Below are 10,000 nucleotides of genomic sequence, written 5' to 3' on the forward strand. Positions count from 1 at the left end.
CAGGGGTGCAGATTGAGAGCTTCAAGTACCTTGGTGTCCACATCACCAACAAACTAACATGGTCCAAGCACACCAAGACAGTTGTGAAGATGACACAACAAAACCTATTCCCCCCCAGGAGACTCAAAATATTTGGCACGGGTCCTCAAATCCTCAAAAGGTTCTACAGCTGCACCATCGAGAGCATCCTGACTGGTTGCATCCCTGCCGGGTATGGCAACTGCTCAGTCTCCGACCGCGAATTGCCCAGTACATCACTGGGGCCAAGCTTCCTGCCATCCAGGACCTCTATACCAGGCGGTGTCAGAGGAAAGGCCCTAAAAATTGTCAGTCTCCAGCCACCCTAGTCATAGACTGTTCTCTCTGCTACCGGGCGGGAAGTGGTACCGGAGCACCAAGTCTAGGTCCAAGAGGCTTCTAAACAGCTTCTACCCCCAAGCCATAAGACTCCTGAACATCTAGTCAAATGGCTACCCAGACTATTTGCAGTGCACCCCCCCCCCCCTCCCTCCATCTCATCCCCCTCTTTACACCACTGCTACTCTCTGTTGTCATCTATTTATAGTCACTTTAATAACTACCTACTTGTACATACTACCTCAAGTAACCGGTGCATCCACACGTTAACTCTGTATCGGTACCCCCCTGTATATAGTGTCACTATTGTTATTTCATTGCTGCTCTTTAATTACTTGTTACTTTTATCTCTTATTCTTATCTGTATTTTTTAAACTGCATTGATGGTTAGGGGCTTGTAAGTAAGCATTTGATCACAGTGGGAGACTTTTCCTTCTCTTGCTAGAACAAAAGCAATACATTCTGCGTGCCGACCCGGAAGCGGCGAACCTGCTGTTTCTACTTGTAAAATCGCAATGCTTGTCCGTGGCCAACATCTTGACCTTGGGCCAATCAGAGACCATGAACCCCAAATGTGGAGGACTCAACAGGAGTGACAACAAAAAGGAATGAGGGGGGGACGAGACATTCACGAGACATTCACACTTCATTTGAATTGTAGATGGTAGTCTAGTCTAAGTACTTTTATCCCAAGATGCAAAGAAATACAACAATACATGACAAAACAACAAATTGTGTCTTTTCCATTTTTAATAACTGCGTTTTTTGGAATTCAATGCACACACTGAATATTCAGAAAGTAATCACACCCCTTGATTTTTTTACACATTTTTACAGCCTGAATTTTAAATGTAATTAAACTGAGATTGTGTGTCACTGGCCTACACACAATACTCCATAACGTCAAAGTGTAATTATGTTTTAAGATTTAAAAAAAAAAAATTTTTACAAATTAATTTAAAAAAATGAAAAACTTCAGTCATTCTTGAGTCAGTAAATATTCAACCCTTTTGTTATGGCAAGCCTGATTAAGTTCAGGAGTAAAAATGTGCTTAAAATGTTGCATGGACTCATTATACACAAAATATACATATATACAGTATATATATACATTAAAATACAAAAACACAGTTATGAGAAGCACAAGTTAAACATCACAAATTATCTCGAAAAATTGTTACGTTCCTTAACAAATAAGTCCCCAATCAATACTCTAACCTGTCCGAACGTCACCAGAACATTTAGATTAAATGTTTTTAAAAATGTTGTTCCAGTGCTTTAAAACTAAAAGCATATTTACCCAGCTCTGTGGAGATCCTAGGAACCTCAAGAGTTAACCAATCCAGTGAATGGGTTAGGCAACTCAGGTGTCTGTACTTCAACAGCAAAGTCAGATATAAGACAACGGTTTATAAAGTTGGGCCTTGTAAAACAAAAAGGGGGTAATGTAGAGATCTACGTGTCTTTAGTGAAGTCCAGCCAACCTTTTGATACAGGAAGCAGTGATGAGTATCAAAACTGTCCCCAGTAACAAAACAAAGGCCACTATGATAGATGGCATCTAAAGGTTTAAGAGTAGTAGCAGCTGAACTTTGATAAATAATAATAATCAAGAACAGATAAAAAAAAGGTTGACTGAATTACCTGCTTCCTACTGCTCAGAGAAAGACACCATCTGTTTCTGTAGAAAAAGGTTGACTGAATTATCTGCTTCCTACTGCTTAGAGAAAGACACCATCTGCTTCCTACTGCTTAGAGAAAGGCACCATCTGCTTCCTACTGCTTAGAGAAAGGCACCATCTGTTTCTGTAGAAAAAGGTTGACTGAATTATCTGCTTCCTACTGCTTAGAGAAAGACACCATCTGCTTCCTACTGCTTAGAGAAAGGCACCATCTGTTTCTGTAGAAAAAGGTTGACTGAATTATCTGCTTCCTACTGCTCAGAGAAAGGCACCATCTGTTTCTGTAGAAAAAGGTTGACTGAATTATCTGCTTCCTACTGCTCAGAGAAAGGCACCATCTGTTTCTGTAGAAAAAGGTTGACTGAATTACCTGCTTCCTACTGCTTAGAGAAAGGCACCATCTGTTTCTGTAGAAAAAGGTTGACTGAATTATCTGCTTCCTACTGCTTAGAGAAAGGCACCATCTGTTTCTGTAGAAAAAAAGCGAACTTTAAATCTTAGCTTCTTAACCAGATCATCTATGTGTATTTTAAACATCATATCGACATCAATCCAAAATGTCTCAGTATTTACATGCGGGAACACGTTTAATTGGAGAACCATCTAATGAGTGTGAACATGTAGTTCATCTGAAACATTCCAACAAGAGTTTAAAAACAACATGTATTTCGTTTTGCAAAAATAAAACAAGTTATTGAGACAACCATGATGGGTACTGCACAGTTAAGCAGACTGGGATCCAATTGGTCAGCCCCTGTGAATTTATTGTTGTCTATTGCTAGCAAAGCATCATATGACTTATTTTTCTGTATATAAACGAAAAGAAAACCTTTGCCTATCATTTCTCTGATCATTAAGCAAGATTCCCCTATCAGCATCCAGCCCAGTATCATTGTGAAAAAGCTTAGAAGATGCATCAATGATGGCATTTTTGTCCGTAATGAGGCCAGTGTCTGAATTCATTTGTTGTGGCAGAAAGGAGGAGGGAGCACCCTTCAGGGATTTTCCCAGAATTTAGCCGGTTTCCCATTACAATCTGAAAGAGCGGTTACATAATAATCAGATTTTGCCTTTCAGATTTGTCTTACTCAATGATTCCTCAGCTGCTTTAAAGCTTTTACCAGTTCTAGCCTTGACCCAAGCATCATCTCTTTTATGAATGACTTTTGATAATCCCCAGAGTGTACCAGGCATTCCATCTACCTTTAACTCTTCGTTTTTTGAAGGGAGCATAATTATCCACAATTATCCACAATAGTATTAAAGACATCTGGGAAAAAAAGTCTGAAAGCTAAATCAGGTTCAGGGATAGCTGAAATAAATAAAGGTCACTAAAAGTCAATTAAGGTCACGAAAATAAAGATGATGTTAAAAAAAACCTGTTCATTGAAGTTTTTAAATGTCCTCTTTGTGATGACACAAGGCTTAGATTTTTGTATTCTCACATCTCTAACTACAAACAACTTCGCAATGGTCACTAATTTCTTGGTCGAAAACACCATTAGAAACATATTTCACTGGTGTATTTGTTAGAATAAGATCAATCAGAGTTGACTTTAAAGGATCACTAGGGTTTGGCCGTGTATGCTTAGTCACCAGCTGGGTAAGGTTTAGATCATTACACATGTCTTTTAGATGGTCTGACGCCTGCATATTTCCCAATCATAATTGAAGTCACCCAGGATAGTAACTTCTGAAATTAGTAAAAGAAGACAACAAACTAGTTAACTCCCCGAAAGAGACACAAAGGTTAGCCGAGGGAGAACGGTAAAGACCCCATTAACAGTTATGGATACCGGAGTGATAAGTATTTTTTTAAATTGTCTTTATCTGTTGTGTCTTTTTGCTAACCATCTACTTTAAAGAGCTGCCTGTTTCCCAACTTGGTGTGTGAACAGCCGACTGCTCATCATTTGCAGATAGTTGTTGACACATCAACCAGGATCAAGAGGCAGGGTTATTTGTGACTTGCTTTGGTAATCAGAGGCTGTATTAGACAGGGTGTGGTTCCATCTCTTTTCTGAGTGTATATAAGTATGCTTCATTCTATAACTAGAGGACTCCTGATATCTCTAAGAGTGATAAGTAAATATATTTGCTGTCTTTATCTGTTGTGGTCTAGTATTGTCTTTTTGCTACTTTTAGTGCTTCCTGTCTTCCCAGTGTCCTACTTGTCTTCCCAGTGTTCTACTTGTCTTCCCAGTGTCCTACTTGTCTTCCCAGTGTCCTACTTGAACTGCTGACAGCTCATAAACACTTTTTTCCACATTTTTTGTGTTACAAAGTGGAATTAAAATGGATTTAATTGTCATTTTTTTCAATGATCTACACAAAATACTCTGTAATGTCATAGTGGAAGAAAAAATGAAATAGCTAACAAACAGCCCCCCCCCCCCGCCACCGCCCGCCCCCCCCAATCAAATTTGTTTTTACTGTAACTATAATCAGTTACTTTAACAGGAAAAATATTATAATCAAATTACAGACAATTTAGAAAAACTAGATGAATACTTCTTGGATTACTTTTAAATTCAGAAAGGGTGTTTGTGAGAGAGAAAAAAAATACATTATGACACATTTCTGTTTTCTGACATTCAATTCAGCATTGAAAATAGGTGAAAGTTTGTTCCAGCCCGAGCGAGTCTGACCACAAGTCAGAGACTACTATGATGACACACCAAATGATGACCACCAATCAGCGACCACTATGATGACACACCAAATGATGACCACCAATCAGCGACCACTATGATGGCACACCAAATGAGTTTGATGGATCCTTTTTTGCTTCTTCTAATGCCTTTTAAGGGGAAAGTAATACAAAAGTAACTGAAAGTAATCAGATTACGTAACTGAGTTTGAGTAATGCAAAAGTTATGCAACTGATTATAATTATGGACAGGTAACTAGTAATGGATTACATTTAGAAAGTAACTTACCCAACCCAGAAACCCCTTTATAGCTCAAATATAATCACAGCAATCCTCTCAGGTAGTACGCTATTAGGAAACATGGGATTTGGGCTTAAAGCTAGAATCCTTAGTTGCTACATCAACAACAACAAAAAAATATTTATAAAGAAATTACAGTTTATCTACCCATTTGATTGTTGAAGAATATATCAGTTTATATCAGTGTAGTTCCTCTGTCACACTCCATCAGAACCCCAAAATAGAAGCTTGTTGTACTCCAGTGTTTGTATACAATGTAAATGTAAACAAACACTGTATAAAGCCTCATAACATGGTTACAACTATAACGTTGATATCATGAATGGTTAGTCCCCATGCATCCATAGCTCTGTCTAGGAATTTCAGCGTGGTTACATTTCTCCCGATCCCTCAGCTTCTCACCTCGACAGATGTGAGATGGCCGCTTTGTTATTGTTTCAACTAAGGATTTAAGCATTAAATAACACATTAACATTTCCGAAGCTGGGATTTGGCATTAAATACACATAAAAATTCAAAAGCTGTTATTTAGCCTTAAATATACATTAGACAACCAGACAGACAGACAGACAGCAAGCCAGACAACCAGCCAGCGAGACAGCCAGACAGAAAACCAGTCAGACAGCCATCCAGCCAGACTGACAGCCACACATCCAGCCAGCCAGACAACCAGCCAGTGAGACAGCCAGACAGAAAACCAGCCGGACAGCCACACATCCACATAGCCATCCAGCCAGACAGTCATACAGCCAGACTGACAGCCACACAACCAGCCAGACAGTCATACAGCCAGACTGACAGCCACACATCCAGCCATCTAGATAGCCAGCCAGCCAGCCAGACTGACAGCCACACATCCAGCCAGCCAGACAACCAGCCAGACAGCCATACAGCCAGACTGACAGCCACACATCCAGATAGCCAGCCGGCCAGCCAGCCAGCCAGACATCTCTTTGCTCTCTACATGAACTGAAGGTGAACCAATGAATAGATCCTCTCAAACACACTGCTGCACACGTGTTAAAAATGTGTGTGTGTGCTCGTTTGTGTGTGTGTGTGTGTGTGTGTGTGTGTGTGTGTACTCGTTTGTGTGTGTGTGCTTATTTGACCTTGTAATGTTTGAAGCTGAGCTGTCTGGGCAGTCACCATCACGATGAGCTGTCTCACCCTCTCCCCCTCTCTCTCCTAACTATCTTTCCCTCCCCAAACTCCTCCCCCTCTCCCCCTCTCTCTCCTCACTCTCTTTCCCTCCCCAAACTCCTCCCCCTCTCCCTCCCCCTCTCCCCCTCTATCTCCTTACTCTCTTTCCCTCCCCAAACTCCTCCCCTCTCTCTCCCCTTTCTCTCCACTCCAGCCCACTCTTTCCTCCCTCTCTCTCTCCCCATTCTCACCCCCTCTCCTCTCTCTCTCACCCTCTCCCTCTTCTCTCTCTCCTCCCTCTCTCTCTCCCCCCTCTCTCTCTCCCCCTTTCCCTCTCCCCCTCTCCCTCTCCCCCCTCTCTTATCCCTCTCTCTCCTCCCTCTCTCTCCTCTCTCCCCACACGCTGTTAAAACAAACACCATCATCTCGTTTATGTCATTGTTGTTGTTGTTGTTTACTTATTGCTGTTTACATAATGATAGGCATCAGAAGCCATGTACAATACCCTTTTCACAATACAGGGGCTTATCATAGCTTCCTCTGTAGGATAGCGTGCAGGAGTTAGTGGTTATGACACACACACACACACAGACACACACACACACACACACACACACACACACACCACACACACACACACACACAGCTATCTAACCATTCAGTCAGAAGCAGCAGAGCAAATCACTCCCCAGAGAAAGGGCAGAGGCAGAGAGCAACAATAATTTAAACTAACCAGTGAACCTACATCAATACTGGCTCTACTAGTTAGAAGGCATGCCTGCAGCAATATCCAGTTTGATGTATATAAGTTATACTAAATCTAGTCTATTTTGTCTTCTACAGTGTTAAGATAGAGAAATCTCAAGAGGTTCCTTTTGACCATCAGCTGGGAATGGGGCTTGGGTTAGGTGTGAATGGGGCTTGGGTTAGGTGTGAATGGGGCTTGGGTTAGGTGTGAATGGGCCTTGGGGTAGGTGTGAATGGGGCCTGGGTCAGGTATGAATGGGGCTTGGGTTAGGTGTGAATGGGGCTTGGGTTAGGTGTGAATGGGGCCTGGGTAAGGTGTGAATGGGGCTTGGGTTAGGTGTAAATGGGGCCTGGGTTAGGTGTAAATGGGGCCTGGGTTAGGTGTAAATGGGGTCAGGGTTAGGTGTAAATGGGGCTTGGGTTAGGTGTGAAGGTGGCCTGGGTTAGGTGTAAATGGGGCTTGGGTTAGGTGTAAATGGGGCTTGGGTTAGGTGTAAATGGGGCCTGGGTTAGGTGTGAATGGGGCCTGGGTTAGATTCAGAGTTACATTCATTGTGTCCCAGCTATTCATGGTGTGTGCTGGTGGGAATGCAACTGCCTTGTTGCAGAGAGAATGGATTGAAATGTACAGATGTCGTACCTTAACTTGATCACTCGTTTGTCGCTGAGAATTCTCCTGCTGTATCATAAAATTCAGATAAGATGGATATTGGTCTCCACTAGGCTACATCATACAAGTGTCAAGTGTAACCTACGGTTACGAAAGAACTGTCGAATTTGAGGTCAGTTGCGGCCTGAGTTGGTCTAGCGTTTACGAACGCAGCCTTCAGCATATAGGCCTACCATATCGACGTGGGTTCAATTCTGGCCAATGCCCTTCTGGCACAAATAGTAACAATACCCACAGTTGACTTGATTTAGTTACATATTTAAAGTATGGACAGTCCAGGGATAGATCATCCCTGATGTTGATATGAAATGACCATACCAGACCCTGTTGATATCATGAATAGGAAACCAATAGAATAGTAACAGTAAGCTACACCAAGGTTAGTTACCATTCATACAAAGAAAAAGTCTGGTAAATTGCCACAATAGATTTGCCATGGTAAACAAGGAAATACTTTAATCCGACTGCAAGTCCCACCCCAAAAAATAGGAAAACCACCAAAAACCCTGAAATCTCCATTGCTAACTATAACATTTCCCGCCAAGACAGAACTGCCAAAGGGGGCGGTGTTGCAATCTACTGCAAAGATAGCCTGCATAGTTCTGTATTACTATCCAAGTCTGTACCCAAACAATTCGAGCTCCCAAATCCGTAAACACGGGCACCCTCATAGATGTCATCCTAACTAACTCGCCCTCCAAATACACCTCTGCTGTTTTCAATCAAGATCTCAGCGATCACTGCCTCATTGCCTGCATCTGTAATGGGTCTGCGACCAAACGACCACCCCTCATCACTGTCAAACGCTCCCTAAAACACTTCTGCGAGCAGGCCTTTCTAATCGACCTGGCCGGGGTATCCTGGAATGACATTGACCTCATCCCGTCAGTAGATGATGCCTGGCTATTCTTTAAAAGTGCCTTCCTCACCATCTTAAATAAGCATGCCCCACTCAAAAAATGTAGAACTAGGAATATATATAGTCCTTGGTTCACTCCAGACCTGTCTGCCCTTGACCAACACAAAAACATTACGTGGCGTTCTGCATTAGCATCGAATAGCCCCCGTGATATGCAACTTTTCAGGGAAGTTAGGAACAAATATATGCAGGCAGTTAGAAAAGTTAAGGATAGCTTTTTCAAACAGAAATTTGCATCCTGTAGTACTAACTCAAAAAAGTTCTGGGACACTGTAAAGTCCATAGAGAATAAGAGCACCTCCTCCCAGCTGCCCACTGCACTGAGGCTAGGAAACACTGTCACCACTGATAAATCCACTATAATTGAGAATTTCAATAAGCATTTTTCTACATCTGGCCATGCTTTCCACCTGGCTACCCCTACCCCGGTCAACTGCCCGGCACCCTCTACAGCAACCCGCCAATGCCCCCACCATTTCTCCTTCACCCAAATCCAGATAGCTGATGTTCTGAAAGAGCTGCAAAATCTGGACCCCTACAAATCAGCCGGGCTAGACAATCTGGACCCTCTCTTTCTAAAATTATCTGCCGAAATTGTTGCAACCCTTATTACTAGCCTGTTCAATCTCTCTTTCGTATCGTCTGAGATTCCCAAAGGTTGGAAAGCTGCCACGGTCATCCCCCTCTTCAAAGGGGGTGACACTCTAGACCCAAACTGCTACAGACCTATATCTATCCTACCCTGTCTTTCTAAGGTCTTCGAAAGCCAAGTTAACAAACAGATTACCCGATTAACAGATTAACGACCATTTTGAATCCCACCGTACCTTCTCCGCTATGCAATCTGGTTTCAGAGCTGGTCATGGGTGCACCTCAGCCACACTCAAGGTCCTAAACGACATCATAACCGCATCGATAAGAGACAGTACTGTGCAGCCGTATTCATCGACCTGGCCAAGGCTTTCGACTCTGTCAATCACCACATTCTTATTGGCAGACTCGACAGTCTTGGTTTCTCAAATGATTGCCTCGCCTGGTTAACCAACTACTTCTCTGATAGAGTTCAGTGTGTCAAATCGGAGGGCCTGTTGTCCGGACCTCTGGCAGTCTCTATGGGGGTACCACATGGTTCAATCCTCAGGCCGACTCTCTTCTCTGTATACATCAATGATGTTGCTCTTGCTGCTGGTGATTCTCTGATACACCTCTACGCAGACTACACCATTCCGTATACTTCTGGCCCCTCTTTGTGTGATCTAACCTCCAGATGAGCTTCAATGCCATACAACTCTCCTTCCGTGGCCTCCAGCTGCTTTTAATTGCAAGTAAAACTAAATGCATGCTCTTCAACCGATCGCTGCCCGCACCTGCTCGCCAGCATCACTACTCTGGACGGCTCTGATTTAGAATATGTGGACAACTACAAATACCTAGGTGTCTGGTTGGCTGGGAGTGGGTGTGCGCAGGGCTGGCTGGGAGTGGGTGTGTGCAGGGCTGGCTGGGAGTGGGTGTGTGCAGGGCTGGCTGGGAGTGG

The sequence above is a fragment of the Oncorhynchus clarkii genome, chromosome 16 (assembly GCF_045791955.1).
Source record: "Oncorhynchus clarkii lewisi isolate Uvic-CL-2024 chromosome 16, UVic_Ocla_1.0, whole genome shotgun sequence".
Taxonomy (NCBI): domain Eukaryota; kingdom Metazoa; phylum Chordata; class Actinopteri; order Salmoniformes; family Salmonidae; genus Oncorhynchus; species Oncorhynchus clarkii.